The sequence below is a fragment of the Castanea sativa genome, chromosome 10 (genome assembly GCF_040712315.1).
Source record: "Castanea sativa cultivar Marrone di Chiusa Pesio chromosome 10, ASM4071231v1".
Lineage (NCBI taxonomy): Eukaryota > Viridiplantae > Streptophyta > Magnoliopsida > Fagales > Fagaceae > Castanea > Castanea sativa.
Genome location: NC_134022.1, coordinates 36,662,396 through 36,680,524, shown reverse-complemented (window position 1 = coordinate 36,680,524; position 18,129 = coordinate 36,662,396). Strand labels below are relative to the sequence as shown.

The following is an 18,129-nucleotide window of genomic DNA, read 5'->3' as shown; positions in this document are numbered from 1 at the left end:
AAATGGAAACTTTAGAAACTGAGGCACCACCAAGCAGTAACTGCACCGACCACCGACGACACCTCACTCCCTGTATGGACATTTCGAACGTGGACACTGGGCCTTCTCTCATGTGCCCTCCTCTCCTTCCTCAACCAATTCTTCTCTTACCGCAGAGAGACCCTCATCATCACCCAGATCACCGTTCAAGTTGCCACTCTCCCCATCGGACGACTCATGGCCTCTGTTCTTCCCACAACCAAGTATCGCATCGGGTCCCGCGAGTTTTTGCTCAACCCGGGTCCCTTTAACATGAAGGAACACGTTCTCATCACTATATTTGCTAATGCTGGAAGTGCTTTTGGGAATGGCCCAGCTTATGCTGTCTATATCTTTGACATTATAAAGGCTTTTTATCGAAGGAATATCTCTTTCTTTTCTGCTTGGATTCTTATCATCACAAGTCACAACCCAGGTTCTTCTTCTTCTTTTTTCTTTTAAATTTGCTTATTTATGTTTTTCAAAGTTACGGAATATTGGTTTGGTTTTTACTCTGTTTGGTAGCCTAGAAAAGTGAGGAATATATATATATGCACACAAATACACGGAATTTGTATATATACCTTAATATATTTCCCTGCAACCTTTTAATTAGCCTTTTGGTTATTCTGTTGTTGGTTAAGACACAACCACAGAAAGTGGGATCTTCCTATATGTCTTGCTATTATCCGCAGAGAAAATGGGTTTATAAGTATTTTTAACTCCCATATTATCTGATATATGTTGAATTTCGCTTATAATATATGATATGAGTCTTAGGTACAACTTTGGGATTATTATTGAGTGAAGGCCAACACTTGCATCATATGAAGCTGTCGTTTGGTGGTTCATGGTTCATACTAACATGAGCATGTGTATGGTGACATATATGTAGGTCTTGGGATACGGCTGGGCTGGGCCGTTGAGGAAGTATGTGGTGGAGCCGGCTCATATGTGGTGGCCAAATACACTTGTTCAAATATCACTCTTCAGGTACCGTACACTTGTTGAACATTTTTGGTGTCCTAATTTGATTTTCCAATTTTTATGCACAGTGACTAATGAAATGAGTCCAAAGTCCAAACTATTGTTACCCTTAGCAACTTGTCTGGACTTGGAATTATTGGACCACGATAATAGGCTAAGCAAAAATGTCTTTTCCTTAAGAATGCTTATATTAGAGTCTGTTTGAATACCACTTATTACTAAAAACTGAAAACACGATACCAAAATAATTTTTATGTGAATAGTGCTGTGATACCCAATTTTAAAATTGTTTTAAAAAAAAAATAGTTTGTGGGTCTCGTGCCCACTGATTTTGACGCAAACGCAGCTGAAGCTCTATCCAAACAATCACTTAATAAAACTTGTAACTTACATTATGGTCCGACAACCCAAATGGCCAACCAAGTTATGATATTTGAACTTGAAGGCGAATGTCATATCTTTGAGTAAAAAAAGTTTATCTCCAAACTAGTTTAGAAAAAAACCCTTTAAACTTCTCTTATGTCTTGTTATTGGATGTCAATTTTGAAAATCTAACTTTTAAATTGCATGCTCTTATTATATTTTTCATACTTGCAAAATTTCAAAAAGATCAAAGATTAATAGCTATATTATTAATGACTTGTTTAAATTTCAAGTTTTTGTGGTAAAAAATTATGTACAAAAAATAGTTTTATTGATTGAATAGTAAATAATATCTGTTTTGAACGAAATTTAACATGCAAGTTAAGAACATAAAGATTATGTAATCCAACGGTTGGATTTTCAAAATTCACATTTAATAAAAAGATATAAGATAAGTTTAGAGAGTTTCTCTCTAATCTAGTTTGAAGAGCGGTGCAATATCATTTTTATAATCAATAAGCAAATTCAATGTCCTCATATTAGCATATAGCTAGCTACTTTGCCCCCATGCCCACATTTTACCTTGCCCATCTCCCAACTAGGGGTGGTGATGGTGAAACTCCCTCTAAGCTAGTAACATCATATGTCGTCAAACAAAAGATCTGAAGTTCAAATTCTGTCTGTATAAAAAATCGATTAATATCTTAGCCTAATAATAAAGAGTAATTATCATACGATGGATGTCATAAATTAATAAAAAAAATTATTTAATTAGACATTTTCCATCTTTAATTCACTGGCTGTGATATTGACCTAGAAAACGCCTTCTTATATGTCCACCAGCATGTGTGAACAAGCATACATAGTACATAGACTTCCAGTGCAATCCCATTATCTTCAACTTTTGGAAACAACCGCAGGGTCCACATCTTCCCAATGTTCAATATTATAGGCTTATAGCCAATAATTTACGCGCCAAAAGACTTTTCTTTATCTTTGTTTCCTTGATTTCTACTTTGTCAATGTCCTCCGTCGGCCTAATCAACTTGCAGGACAGAGATAATGGAAACAGTGAACTTCTATAGTTTGATTATTCTTTTTTCTAATATCCAGTTGCATTTCTCAAGATTTCTAATTATCTTTTTCACATCATGAACATATAGGCTTCAAGCATGACATCATATACTTTCAACATATTTTTCATTCATACATTTTTTTTTTACTTGATTTATGGGTCATAATTAATTTGGCATCACCTTGTACAGTTGTACTACCAACAAATTGAAAATGGAAAGGCTTACCTCTAAAATTGGTTAAAAAAACGCCTCAACTGCATGATCATTGATAAAATCATCGTTATGTGAGTTATTTAAATAGTATATATGTATATATATATATATATATATGTGGTTTTATTGATCTAAATTTAATGGGTTCTAAAAAAAATCTCCCAAATTTAATTTGGAGGAAAATTTTGTCCAACTAAAAAATGCACATTATTATTCTTTTTCTTTTTGGAGGGAAGGTGAGATAAAAGTACAATAAATTTCATAAATCACAAATATAATTAAAAGTAATGTTGCTCCAATAATAACATATCACATTAACAAGTTGTGAAAATTCTCTCTCTCTCTCTCTCTCTCTCTCTCTCTCTCTCTCTCTCTCCAAATTAAACTCATTTAAGAATTCAAAATTTTTCTCTCCTAGCATTGCTTATACAAGCATACAACTTCACTAACCTAATTTGATGTTACTTGCCACTCTCAATCGTTTCTTATAAACCTTGGGTGATGATGCAAACCTTTATTGTTATTATTATTCTTATAAACTGAACTTTCATTAGCAGAAAAAACTAAAGAACAATAGAAGAACAATTGGGCATTATCAACTAGATCAAGGGTGGTAATATGTTCCACTCTGAGTTTGGGCATATTTTGCAAGACAATATTTTTCTTAGTTTTCTTTTTAATCCTGTTTTCTTTCACCATGTTAAAAGGTGAGGTAATTAATTGTATGGCTCACAAATTAGCTAGAAGAGCTATTTTTAGTCCTTTCACTGTCTGGATGGAGTCTGTTCCTCCCGACACTTTTGATGTTTTACAACTTTGATCTTCGACTGAATGCTAAATAATATTCCCTATTCCTAGGGGGTTTCTCAAAAAAAAATTGGCTCTACAAATATCAGGAATACAAACAGGGAGGTAGGACTAATTACAAAAGAAAAAAAAAAAAAAAAAAAAAAACCTTCTAGGACTACCAGCCAACATTATAGGCTCTACTAATCCAACAAAATTTACAACTCAAAAAACTCTTACTAACTTATAAACTATTTTTTATTAAGGTGGAGATGGACTAGTGCACTTGCTTTCCTTTGAACTCATAGGCACTAGAGAGTAGATACAAATTTTTGCATCCCCTTCCACTATAATTCGTTCCCATTTATTGTTATTCAAGATTTATCATAGTCATCCTTTCATTAATTAATGTGTCATTTAGCCTATACTATAATATCCAAGTTTAGACACAACAATTGTTGCAATAACCAAAAGATAAACTTGTGGGGAGTAAAAGAAACTTGAACAGTTATTTGGGCCTTAGGCTTTGTTGACGGGTGCCAATCCGCTTTTGACCAAAGGCCTTTAGAACTACAAGTCGGCCCACAGAGCGAAAGTCCGAGGATTCGTCCGAGGACGAATTTCTCCTCGGACAGACCCGCGACGACCCTGGGATTCGCCAAAAAGATCAAGGCAGAGTTCTGGAAAAACTGTTGGTTAAGAGGGGGATCCAAGTACCCTCTAGACACAACGGTGTGAGAGAAATATCTCAGAAAAAGACTGCTACCTCCACATTAAAGACCCTGCACCTACCTCCCTGGCCGCATTAATAGGAAAATGACCCCTGAACAGTAGAATGGACCTTCTTGCCATTGTTTAAAGACTTCAAGAAGGTGGTGAAAAGGAGGGTGAGGATCTAAGGGTAAGATTTGTGTGACATGTGGACAAAGAGGGAGGAAGAATAAGTATTTAAGAAGGAAAAAGAGTAAAGAGAAGGGACGGGTCATTTTTTGCTGGAGAAGGACTAAGAACTGTAATCTTTGAAAGAGAAAGAAGGTTAATACTTAGATCGTCCTCTGCTTACGTCCGAGGAGGTTCCTTTGTAATATTTGTTTATTATTTGCAAATATGATAACACTCTAGTCTGTTTATCAATCCTCCCACGCTGCTAAACTAGATTTCGAATCCACACTCTACAAATTTTATTGCTTAAGGCTCATTGGGCCTAAGCCCACGTTTGTTATTGGGTCCAGGCGCAATTGTGCACTTACAAAACTAATGTTATATTTACTGATATCAATGTAGGGCATTGCATGAAAAAGAAATAAAAGAGGATGGCAAGAAGCCCAGTCTATCAAGAGTGAAATTTTTTGTGATGGCACTAGTTTGTAGCTTTTGCTGGCAATTGTTCCCTGGATACCTCTTTCAAACCTTACAAAGCATCTCATGGGTCTGCTGGGCCTTCCCAAAGTCAGTGACTGCTCACCAAATTGGGTCAGGTTTGCATGGACTTGCGGTTGGAGCCTTGACCTTGGATTGGACAACAGTGGCTTCATTCCTATTCAGCCCTCTAATAAGTCCCTTCTTTGCAATTGTCAATGTCTTCGTAGGCTTTGTATTGATTATCTATATTGTGATTCCCATTGCCTATTGGGGGATGAACGCATACAATGCTAAAACATTTCCCATTTATTCAGCTGACTTGTTTACTGCTCAAGGTCAGGATTATAATATTTCATTGATTGTCAATGATAAGTTTGAGTTAGATACTGCACAGTATAAGCAGCGAGGGAAGATCCATTTGAGCACATTTTTTGCTCTCACCTACGGGTTCAGTTTTGCTACTATTGCATCTACACTTTCCCATGTGGCTTTGTTCTATGGAAGGTAATGTTTTTCTTCATCGTTCATTCACACATGCTTTATTACATTATGTTTTGTTGCCTACACTGCGAAAGCCTTTGAGGTAATTATAAATGGAAAATGTTATAGCAACTACATAATTTACTACAAAAAAACTAACAACTTAATGTGGTAAGAATATGATTGGTTGGTATCATTTCAATAACATAAGAAAGGAATAGTTTAATTACTCTTTTGTAATTTGTGACATATTAATGCTTATGTTTTAAAGTTTGTAATATTCATAACATCACTCATTATTTTTTTTATGAATGCATCACTCATTATAAGTATGAGCTTTGATGAAATTTTTTTTTTTATAAAAGTTTGTTTGTTTTTGGCTAAAAGATGGTTAATATATAATTGTACATTGTACCAAAAAAAATAAGTGAAATAGCTATAAATTATCAAATAAGCTAGAAGTTCAAAGTAAAAAATGTAGGCAAATGCACACTTGTTGTTAAGCAATAATGTTCTCGATCTCTATAAATTTCTTGGTACGCAAGGTTGCATTTGAGAATGAACCATGATGTTGTAGGGAGATTTTTGATCGATATCAAGCTTCTCACAAGGGTAAGGAGGATATTCACACAAGACTGATGAAGAATTACAAAGACATACCTTCATGGTAGTTTCATTTGCTTCTAATTGTTACCATCTCAGTCTCGCTTGTACTTTGTATCTTCCTGAAAAAGGAGGTCCAAATGCCATGGTGGGGGCTTATATTCGCAACTGCACTTGCCTTCATCTTCACCCTTCCCATCAGCATCATAACCGCCACCACAAATAGGGTAATCTAATTGCATAATGGGAGCTAATTATCGAGAAAATTTGTTATTTAAAAGATCAAATCAATATGAAAAGTGACTGCCTTGTTAGTTTTCATTTCTTTTTGGTTATTCCAAGAATCATTATTCACTAATTACCAATACTTCTTGTTTAGACACCAGGGCTAAATATCATCACAGAGTACATAATGGGAGTAATATTGCCTGGAAGGCCCATAGCCAATGTCTGTTTCAAGACATATGGGTATATGAGCATGAGTCAAGCAATCTCCTTTCTCAATGATTTTAAGCTGGGCCATTACATGAAGATCCCTCCAAGATCAATGTTCCTAGTACAGGTATGTGCATTGTTCTCTCTCCCTATACTAGCATAATTCATTAATATCTTTAGAAATTGTTGTCATAGATGGATACTCCAGTACCAGTGGTTGAAATTTGGGATTAGTGGAAGCTCATTAACACGGGAAAAAATTTTCGAACATGCACATAAGATGATACAATTTGACATCGCATTTCCAACTCTTCAAGCCTATACCAGGCATTTGGGCAACATTACTGAAAATCCATGATTAACAATATGGATTATTGATGATGCTGAAGATCGTCAGTAAGTCGCATGGTGCTTACGTGCTATAGATGAAAACCTGAGCAACACAAAAAGAAGAAGACCTTATAGAGAGTACCGGTGTGGTATCGGCCAGCTGCCCTCCAAAGGTCAAGTTAGAGAACTTTCACAACTCTAAAGTGCTAGAGTTAGGGTGAATTATGCGTACCTTAGTTTGTGAGGGTTTAAGGGTTTTAATAGTAGCGTAGAGCTGACATTCGTTTCTTGGCGGAGAGGATCTTTCCTTATAGGGAAGATCCTCATTAATATGCATATATTGCGGGATCCTTTCCATGTGGAGATCCTCTTGATTAGGGTTAACTATGGGGCGCAAGATATTTCCTTATATACACATTCGTGGAAGCCAAGCAAGGCCATGTTGGACCCCTCCTAGGTTTCCATCTCCCTGTCAGCTTTCTTCCGTCGGCCTCTTATCTCGTCTAGACGTTCTCGTCATTCCACATAGAACTCGTCGTTCCATCGGCTTCCTCATAAGTAGACGAGTTTACCCTTTTCCAAAATAACCCTTATCAGCTGCCTCCTACTCCATCACTCCGTCAGCTTTAGCTGACAGGCTGTGGAGTGTAGCTTTCCTTTCATTTATTATTTATCCGTTGAAAAATAAGAGTGCTTATTAATGGCTTTTTTGAGCAGCTTTTATTAAATGCTAGGACACGTGGTAGAGGCTGGTTGGCTTTCTGAGCAAAGGCGTCGCTTCTTTTCCCGTGCTCTTGCATTTTATAAATAACCTATCCCCTTCCCTCATTTTTCCTTATTTCATTTTTGCAAATCCTAAGAGAGAGAGCTTGTCATTTCGTCATCATCGTTGCCGTCAACTTGTGGATCCCATCACCTCTGCAAAGTCATCAATCAATCTTGTAAGTCCACTTTCATTCCATTTTTACTTTCGCATTTCTAGTCAGTCTTCATTTCTGTAGAGAGACTCGTTAAATAGGTTCTTCAAACACCTCCGTCGCTTATAGGTGAATAGATGTTAGGTGATAGAGAAGTGACGAGTGAGCAGTCATCGTTAGTCCATGAGGGAGCGGGCTATGGAGAAGTCTTCCCGTTAGGTCATGGGCCCGTGGAGGGCTTATCCTAGTCGTCAGAGAGGGAACTATCTGCACATTCTCCTGATGATGAAGGGGAAAACTATGACGGAGAGGAGGTAGAGGGAGATGTGGACGACGAATACGACAAGGGAAAAGGGGACGAAGTGGAAGAGGAGGGCATAGAGGAGGGTGACGAGGACGAAAGTGAGGATGATGGAGGAACATCCTCTAAGGGAGGTTGAGGAAGTCAAGAGGACGACGGAACCCATCCCTTCATTCTTCCTGTAATGTAGACAGTCAATGAATTTTACCCGAAGATGACGACTAGAATATTCAAGGAGCTTCGGGATCATTGTCAAATCCCTGACAATATCCCAATCCGTCTGCCCGAGAAGTTTGAAAAGTGTTACTCGGGGAAGACCGCGGACGTCGGCATGTATAACGCCATGTTCGCGGCAGGATTGAGATTGCCACTGACGGCACTACACCTTCAGTTGGCCAATTTTCTAGGATTATCTGTCAGCCAAATCGCTCACAATGCTTAGAGAATATTCATAGGGGCTGAAATCCTTTGGGGTCGCCTTAGTGGTAGGAACCGTCAGCTTACCCTTGACGAGTTCTTTTGGTGCTACAGACCCCAACATATCGTCTCGTCTCAAGGGATATCTCACTTTGTGGTGAGGAAGAAAGTACTTAGGCTAGAGTCGGACATGCCTTGCTCCAATAAAAATTGGAAGGGTAGATATTTTTTTGTCCAAGGGACGGATTGGGTATGCCAACAGGAAGAATGGGTGATGATGCCCTATGGCTTTAACAATACTTGGGGTAAGGTTTGATATTGTCAGTCTTTTCATTTTTCACTTCACTTATTTGTTATGTATTTAACGTCGTCTGCTTCCCTTTTTCTCAGCTAGTGTTCGCCCGTGTATAACTGACAAGCAAGAGGCTGTCATCCGTCGGGTACTTGACATCCCGTTTGACGAGCGGAAGTGTAGGGATTTGATCACCCTTGATATATTGCATGCTTACTACAGTGGTCCTGTGCCAAAGCCTAAAGCTCGTAAACTGAACAGATACTTATGTCAGCGTAAGTCCTTACCTTTTTGCTTCCTTCTTCCGTCTGCTTCATACTTACGTCTATTCACTAAACGTTTGTCCTTTGTTCTTTATAGAAATGGAGGCAGCTAGACAAAGAAATTTGGTAAGGGCGTCAGTTGTGGCACGTAAGCAGAAGGAGAAGGAGAATGGGAAGAAGGGGGCGTCTTCGTCGGCTCCCAAGGTCATTGGCAAGGGAGCATCCAAACAGAAGAGTGAAGGGAAGGACGATCGTCCACTCAAAAAAGGATCGGTCACTCCTACAGGCAACAAACAGTCAAAGAAGTCGTCGCCTACCAAACAAAGTCATAGGGCTAGTAAAGGCTTAATGATGGCGACGAGCCCCGTCACCTAGGGAACCTCTCGCCGTCTTCTCACGCATAAGGGATATGCCATTGAGATGGTTGAGTCAAACATTAAGGAGACGAACTTGGACCCTTGTGCTGAGCAGGAGACAGAAGACCTGAGGGCGTCAGGTCTTTTTTACCTTTCTAGGGTACATCATTTTCTTAGACTCTCTTCCATTCCACTGTTCATTCATTAGCTAATGGTTGTTTGGTTTTCAGGCGCTGGTGCGTATGAAGGCGCTTCAAGATAGGTGTGTTACGAAGGAAGGGGTGATCACTCGGCTTAGAAAGCGAAATGAAACCTAACCAATGAATAGGCATAATATAAGGCAGCCCTCCGTACTCTTAATGAGGAGGTGATGACTCTGAAGGAGAAGCTGACAGAGGAAGCCAATCTCCGAGTAAAGGCAGAAAAGGTAAAGGCGAACGTGGAGAAAGAGCTGACGACTTTTGTTGAGCAGGTATAGACGGCCAGGGCCGATGCCATAACGGAGTTCAGGGCTTCTCAGCCCTTTATTGACGCATGTGCAGTCTACTATGGTGACGGGTTTAAGGACTGCCTGAAGCAGGTCGACTTCGTCTACCCAAATCTTGACCTATCCAACGTCACCATGGATGGGTCCACTGCCGATGACCCCTGCTGATGGCGATACTGTCAATGAGGAGACTAACAACTGTACTTTTGCTGAGCAAGGTTTGAAGGATGATGATGTGGTGCTTGCTCAACCTGCTCTGGAGAGACCTGTCACTCCCGTGATCCCGTATGCTAAAGATCCTCTTAAAGACACCAAGAACCCTTCTGCCTAGGACGCCCAGAATTCTCCTACCAAAGATGACGAGAACCCTCCTACTCAGGACGTCCCTTCAGCCTAGTTTTGTTTTTATAAATTTCAACTTTTTTGTATTTTATTTTCAAACGATGTTAAGTGCCTTTTTGTTTTTGAGCTTTTGTTGTAAACATATTCTTATTATTTATGGTGTCTGTTTAATATATTACACCCGCTGCTTTCTAGTATGCTTTTGTTATGTGTTGATCTTTTATCTTGTGACAAGCATCCGTTTGTCCACTTTAGACTTAATGATGAGCTCGTCCACTTGTAGACTTGGTAACTTTAAGGCATCCCCATGGGATGAACTCATCCACTTATGAACTCGTCCATTTGTAGACTTAGTAATTTCAAGGCATCCCTATGGGATGAACTTGTCCACTTGTGAACCCAATAATGAACTCATCCACTTGTGGACCTACTATTGAACTCGTCCACTTATGGACCTAGTAATTTCAAGGCATCCTTATGGGATGAACTCGTCCACTTGGGGACTTAATCGTGAACTCGTCTACTTGTGGACTTAGTAATTTCAAAGCATCCCTATGGGATGAACTCGTCCACTTGTGGACTTAATTGTGAACTCATCTACTTGTGGACTTAGTAATTTCAAGGCATCCCTATAAGATGAACTCATCCACTTGTGGACTTAATCATGAACTCGTCCACTTTGGAGTTAGTAATTTCAAGGCATCCTCATGGGATGAACTCGTCCACTTGGGGACTTAACTGTGAACTCGTCCACTTGTGGACTTAATCACAGATGTAGTTTCGTATGGACATATACATACACAGGTCATATCTGAATAACTCCTCTTATTATGATAAATGCGTGCATAAGTAAAAAATTGTTCTTGAAATGATAAAAAGCTGACATTAAAAAAGTACTGTAAATAGTAAAAATTAACTAAAATGAAGTAAATTGGAAATGAAAAGTGTTGTTTTTCATGCTGCCATTTACTGGTAGTATCTTTTCAAGTGCTCCGTGTTCCATAGGTGGTGCAACTTTTACCCGTCTAGCATCTCCAAGTGGTAGGTACCTTTTCTCTACCACGAAGTGATTCTGTAGGGTCCCTCTCAGTTAGGACTGAGCTTTCCCTAAGAGGGATCTCTAGTAGCTCCCATCACCTTCCTCAAGACGAGGTCTCCAACTTGGAAGTCTCTATGTCTAACTTTGGAGTTGTAGTACTTGGCCATGAGATCCTAGTACCGTGCTAGCCTTTGTTCAACTGTTGCCCTGATTTTGTCCACTAGGTCAAGCTGTAGACGCATGACCTCGTCGTTTCTATTCTCGTTATGGTTGTCCACTCTATAGCTTGTGAGTCTAACCTCAGTTGGGATAACTGTCTCGCTGCCATATGCCAACCGAAATGGTGTCTCTCCTATAGGCATTCTGGCTGTTGTCCTGTATGCCCATAGTACGCTTGGCAACTCTTCTGGCCATAAACCCTTTACCCCCTCGAGCCGAGTCTTGAAAATTTTAAGAAAGGATCGGTTTGTGACCTCAATTTGCTTGTTGGCCTGAGGGTAGGTGGGGGAGGAGTAGTGGTTCTTGATCCTTAAGTATAAGCAAAAGTTCCTGAGGGAGTCGTTGTCAAATTGCTTTCTGTTATCGGAGACCAAGACTCTAGGGATCTCGTACCTACAAATGATTTTTTTCTGACAAAACTTCATACGTTCTTTTCTATGATGGTGGCCAAAGTTTCAGCTTCTACCCATTTGGTGAAGTAATCTATGCCGACCACTAAGAACTTCAACTATCTCATTGCTATTGGAAATGGGCCCATGATGTCCAAACCCCATTGAGCAAAAGGTCACAAGGCCGTCATTGGGGTGAGCTCTTCTATCGGCTGTCTGATGACATTGCTGAACCTTTGACATTTGTCGCAGGATTTGACATAAGCCCAGGCGTCCTTCTACATAGTGAGTTAGTAATATCCATCCCTAATCAGTTTATGCACCAATGACCGTGACCCCGAGTAGTTTGTGAACTTTGCAATGAAGTCGACAACTACTTATCCCTTTATGGCAGTTCATGGGCGATTATATGTCAAATTCACTCAATTCTATCGCCTATAGCGCCATCCGTCTGGCGGTTTTGGGATTATTCATTGCTTACTGTAAAGGCTTGTTAGTCAGGACAACCACAATGTGGGTCTAGAAGTATGGCTTGAGCTTACGAGCTGCAGTGACTAAAGTAAAGGCGAGCTTCTCCATCGGTGGGTATCTTTCCTCCGCACCTCGGAGTGCTCAACTAAGGTAGTATACAAGTTTCTACACCCTGTCTTCTTCCCTGACTAAGGCCGCACTGACAGCAAACGAGGATACAGCTAAGTAGAGGAATAGTTCTTCCCCTAGCTTGGAGGGACTTAGCAATGGCAACGAAGAAAGGTAGGCCTTCAAATCCTCAAACACTTGTTGACACTCAGCCCTCCACTCAAAAGGCTTCTTCAGCGTGTGGTAGAAAGGCAGACACTTGTCTGTTGCCCTTGATGTGAACCTATTCAGCTCGGCTACCTTGCTGTTGAGGCTTTGTACTTCTTTCACGTTCCTTGGTGGTGATATCTCCATTATGGCCCGGATCTTGCCTGGGTTAACTTCGATACCTCTTTGAGACACCATGAACCCTAGAAACGTTCCAGTCGTTACCCCGAATGCACACTTGCTCGAATTGAGCTTTATGTTGTAGACGCGAAGGGTGTCAAAGGTCTCCCTAAGATCATTCAAATGGCCATCTTCCTTTCGGCTTTTTACCAGTATGTCGTCGACGTAGACTTGGACATTTCTTCCAATCTGAGGTGCAAACGTCTTGTTTATTAGCCTTTGATATATTGTGCTCACGTTCTTGAGGCCGAATGGCATTACTTTGTAGCAGAAGAGGCCTTGACTGGTGACAAACGAAGTCTTCTCCTGATCAGCTTCGTCTAGTTTGATCTGGTTGTAACTAGAAAAAGCATCCATAAAGCTCAATAACTAGTGTCGGGCTATAGAGTCTAGGACGTCAACTCGCAGGAGGGGGTAGCTATCCTTGGGGCACGCCTTGTTTAGGTCCGTAAAGTCTATGCACATCCTCTACTTCCCGTTGGCTTTCTTGACCATCACCACGTTGGCCAGCCAATCTGGGTAGTATACTTCTCTAATGAAGTCTGCATCCTTCAACTTGCAGACTTCTTCTGTTATAGCTTGGTCTCGTTCTTGGGGGAACAACCGCTTCTTCTGTCGAATAAGGGGGGGAAGATGGTGACACATTCAACCTGTGCACCATGACTGAAGGGTCAATCCTAGGCATGTCTTCATGGCTCCAAGCAAAGACATCCTAATTTTCTTTTAGGAACGTCGTTAGCACTTGTCAGATTGGTGGACTGGCGAGGGTTCCGATATCGGTCATCCGCTTAGGCTTGACGTTGTCGAAGGGTATCTCTTCCAATCCCTCAACGAGTTCTACAACTGTTCGCTGCTCTTCTATGCTTATGATCTGTAGATGGTCGTCCATCTTCCAATCCCTCAACAGGTGCCACCACTTGATCCCCACGTACTTCTCCAACTCCATACTCAGTGGGAAACTTAATGATTAGGTGATAAGTTGAAGTCACAGCCTTCCATGAGTTGAGGGTAAGCCGTCCAAGGATGGCATTGTGGGTAGACGAGCAGTCGAACATAAGGAATGCTACATCCTTAGTGATCTATTGTGGGTAATCACCAACTATTATGGGTAATGTGACTGCTCTGAGGGGATATACTCTTTTTCCTTCGAACCCAACAAGCGGGGTGTTGGTCGAAACCAGCCGTTCTCTTTCAATCCTCATCTGCTGAAATGTTAGGTAGTAGAGGATGTCAGCAGAGCTTCCGTTGTCAACCAGGACCCTAGTGTGTGTTGTAGTCCCCAACCCATATGCTAACAATGAGTGCATCATCATATGGGTGGTGGAGACGTCAAGTATCTTCCTCCGAGAATCCAATGATAGGGTTGTCGATCTGCGCTATCTTTGGGATGAAACCCTTCAGCTGGACGTTCTAAACCATCCTTAGGTAAGTTTTTCGAGCCTTTTTAGATGAGCCAAAAGCTGTAGTTCCTCCCGCAATCATTCTTATTTCTTCTAGGGGAGGCCTAGGAGTTCTGCCTTCGGGCAGCCTGTTCTTGCGGCACATCCGTCCTTTCCTTGTTGACGAACCTCTGTAACTTTCCTTGTCTGATAAGAGCTTCTATTTGCTGCATCAAGTCATAGCAGTCGAATGAATCGTGACCTTGATCATGGTGAAAACGGTAGTACTTGTCTCTAGATCTCTTACTAGGGTCTCCCTTCAACTTGCCAAGAAACGTCAAGGCTCCTTCATCTTTGATCTGCGTTAAAACTTAATCAATCGGGGCATTGAGTAGGGTGAAGCTTGCAAACCTCCCAGTGGGAGGTTTGGAGCGCCTATCTTCCCGTTGATCTCTAATCCTGGTTGTCTTCCGTTCCCTGTCCTGCCATGCCTCTTCTTGTCTTTCCCTCTTCTCGGGCTTCTCTTCTCGGGCAAGCAACGCGTCTTTCGCGTTCATGTACTTAGTAGCCCTGTAAAGCATATCTAACATAGTCTTCAGGTCATTTTTGTATAAGGAAAACAAAAACTTCCCCTTCTGTAACCCATTTGTGAATGCAGCCATAAGTATCTTGTCGTCAGCTTCATCAATAGAGAGAGCCTCTTTGTTAAAGTGGGTAATGTAATACCTCAGCGTTTCATCCTCCCATTGCTCGATGTTCATCATGCATGTAGTGGACTTCTTATACATATGCCCCCCAATAAAGTGCGAGGCAAACTAGGTACTTAACTCCTTGAAGGTACTAATGAAGTTTGGTGTCAACTTGCTGAACCAAACCCTTGCGGGGGCCTTCAGCGTAGTGAGAAAGGTCCGACACATGATCTCATCCATCACGCCTTACTAGTGCATCAGGGTTTTGAAAGACTCCAAGTGATCTAAGGGGTCCTTGGATTCGTCGTAGGCTTTTACCTGCGACATGTGGAACTTCGGTGGAAGGGGAAATGAAGTGACGAATGTAGTGAATCGGTTCGATGGACTAACTCGTTGGGGTCACTAGACACTCATCCTCTGAGGGCGTTCATCATGAAGTCCACCTGTTCCTTCATCATCTGCATCTCTGTAACCATGTATGGTGGAGACATATCTGCGACAAATGGACGGCTCGTATCCTGTCGCTCTTGTCTAGTTGGGGAGTTGCTGCCCTCCAGCCCTTCTTATTCCCTTCTCTGAGCATTGGTGCCTTCTTGGTCCTCCTCCTAAGTGTTAAGCCCTACGTTCTTTTGGGTGCAACTGCTCCTCTAAATCATGGTTTTGCTTGGTGAGGTGTTCTACTGTCGCGGCGAGAGTTTGAACTTGTCTCTCAAGGGCAATGGTACGTGGTTCATCTCCTTGATTATTGCTGGTGGTCACCATCGAGCAAGTAAATACCATGCAACCCTTTGTCCGGGAAGCAGTAGTATGGCTTACAAGTGATTCCCACAGACGACGCCAACTGATGATGCCAGAGATCATCAGTAAGCCGCACGGTGTTTACGTGCTCTAGATGAAAACCTGCGCAACACAAAAAGAAGAAAACCCTACAGAGAGTACCAGTGTGGTACCGGCCAACTACCCTCCAAAGGTCAAGTTAGAGAACTTTCACAACTCTAGAGTGCCAGAGTTATGGTGAATTATGCGTACCTTGGTTTGTGAAAGTTTGGGGGTTTTTATAGTAGCGTAAAGCTGATATCCGTTTCTTGGCGAAGAGGGTCTTTCCTTGTAGGGAAAATCCTCATTAATACGCGTATATTGTGGGATCCTTTCCATATGGGGATCCTCTTGATTAGGGTTATCCATGGGGTGCAAGATGTTTCCTTATATACACATTTGTGGAGGCCAAGCAAGGCCATGTTGGACCCGTCCTAGGTTTCCTTCTCCCCGTCAGCTTCCTTCCGTCAGCCTCTTATCTCGTCTAGACATTCTCGTCGTTCCACATAGCTGTCGTCGAGCATGGAGCCGTTGGCCTATGATGTCGTCGACTTCATTGCTTGTGAATGAACAAGTAAAGTTGACAAGTTCATTGAGACCGTCGGCTTCCTCATAAGTGGACGAGTTTAACCTTTTCCAAAATAACCCTTATCAATTATAATCACACTAAACCAAACTTTATAAAATAACACTTACAAACCTCACGAATACAAGCATACTCAAACTTTTACAAAAAAAAAACTTATATTCAAAAAAGAATCTCTCAGTAGGAATTTAAAACAATTTTAATAGAATATATATATATATATATATGTATGTATGTATGTATGTATGTATGTATGTATACATGTGTGTGTAGGTGTGTTCAAATTCTAATATACAAATTGCATGTAACAATCTAAGATATCGATTAAGAATTCAATGTTTTTATTTTAGGCAATTTGACCATCACTATGAGAATCTTATATCATAATCAAATTGGTCCATTAACTGCATAAATTGTTGCAGGTATATGACTTTAGAACTTAATAACTTGGAACATATTCAGCAAAAAAAAAAAACTTGGAAAAGTATAAGCAGATAATTCTTGTTTGAAATTGATACTGAAAAATAAAATAAATCACTCTTTCTATGCTCTTATCATTACATTTATTACCCTCTTATGAGGTCGGTCTTTTGCATTTTTTTTCCAGTTCATTGGAACCATTTTAGCTGGAACAGTTAATCTTAGTGTAGCATGGTGACTTTTGAACTCTGTCGAAAACATATGCCAACAAAATCTCCTTCCACAAAATAGTCCTTGGACATGCCCCAGTGATTGAGTCTTCTTTGATGCTTCTGTTATCTGGGGTTTAGTAGGGCCCAAGCGCATTTTTGGCTCTCAAGGAAACTACTCAGCACTTAACTGGTTCTTCCTCGGAGGATTGTTAGGACCAATTGCAGTATGGCTCTTGCACAAGGCATTCCCAACTCAAACTTGGATTCCTCTCATTAATCTACCAGTACTCCTAGGAGCAACTGGGAGTATGCCACCAGCAACAACATTGAACTATACTTCCTGGATTTTGGTTGGAACAATCTTCAACTTTTTTGTGTTCAGGTATCGAAGGAACTGGTGGCAGAGGTATAACTATGTCCTCTCAGCAGCTTCGGATGCTGGAGTTGCATTCATGGCAGTTCTGCTTTACTTCTCATTAGGCATGGAGAACAGAAACTTGCACTGGTGGGGTTCTGACTCAAATGTTGATCTTGAGCACTGTGAACTAGCAACTTGCCCCACTATGAAGGGTATATCAGTTGAGGGCTGCCTTACATTCTAAGTCCAATATTAATGTGCCTAGGATCCTACTTTGCTTATGTGAGATTTGAAGGGCTTAATTACAGAACAGAAATTATATAGGAAGGCTATAAGAAACAGAAGGTCCTCTATTATTGTAAATTATTGATCCATGAATTGCACTTGCAGGCAGGTCTCTAAAAAACTATACTTCTGCATGGTATATATTTGATTTGTAGGACGAAACCATTGCATATTTTCTGATTTTGCTTCTGCAACAATAAAAACTAGCAAGTTATATATATATATATATATATATATATATATATATATATATATATATATATATATAGAGAGAGAGAGAGAGAGAGAGAGAGAGAGAGAGATGGGTTCAAGTTACACTAGGTGTAACTTGACAAGAGTTACACCATTTGTAAACCATAGATTTGTAATTGATCTAATGGTTAAAAAAATAGCATTAAATGCTAATTGACTTATATCTCATTCACTTAATTAATAGCAATTTTATTTATCTCTCCTTATTTATTATTTAAAACCTTTTACATACATTCCTTTTTTTTACCAATGACTTTACAAATATATTTGCAATACTTTTTTTTTTTGAGTTTGTACTACCCTTTTTTTTATTCTTTGTCATACTTTTATAGTCTTATCACACAAATGGTATACAAACAAGTGAGAACAAATATGATGACCATTAATTGCCATTTGTGGGCCTTCAATGATTTTAATTTCTTCTTCCAAACTTGTTTCTTAATTTTGTCATCCTCAAGAAAAATCCTATGATAATATTCTAATGGGTTTAC

General features: G+C 40.3%; 1 pseudogene; it reads left to right on the top strand.

The window, feature by feature from the left end:
- Positions 1-216: 216 nt before the first annotated feature.
- LOC142612464 (oligopeptide transporter 4-like) lies at positions 217-17,584 on the top strand (annotated as a pseudogene).
- The last annotated feature ends 545 nt before the right edge of the window (positions 17,585-18,129 follow it).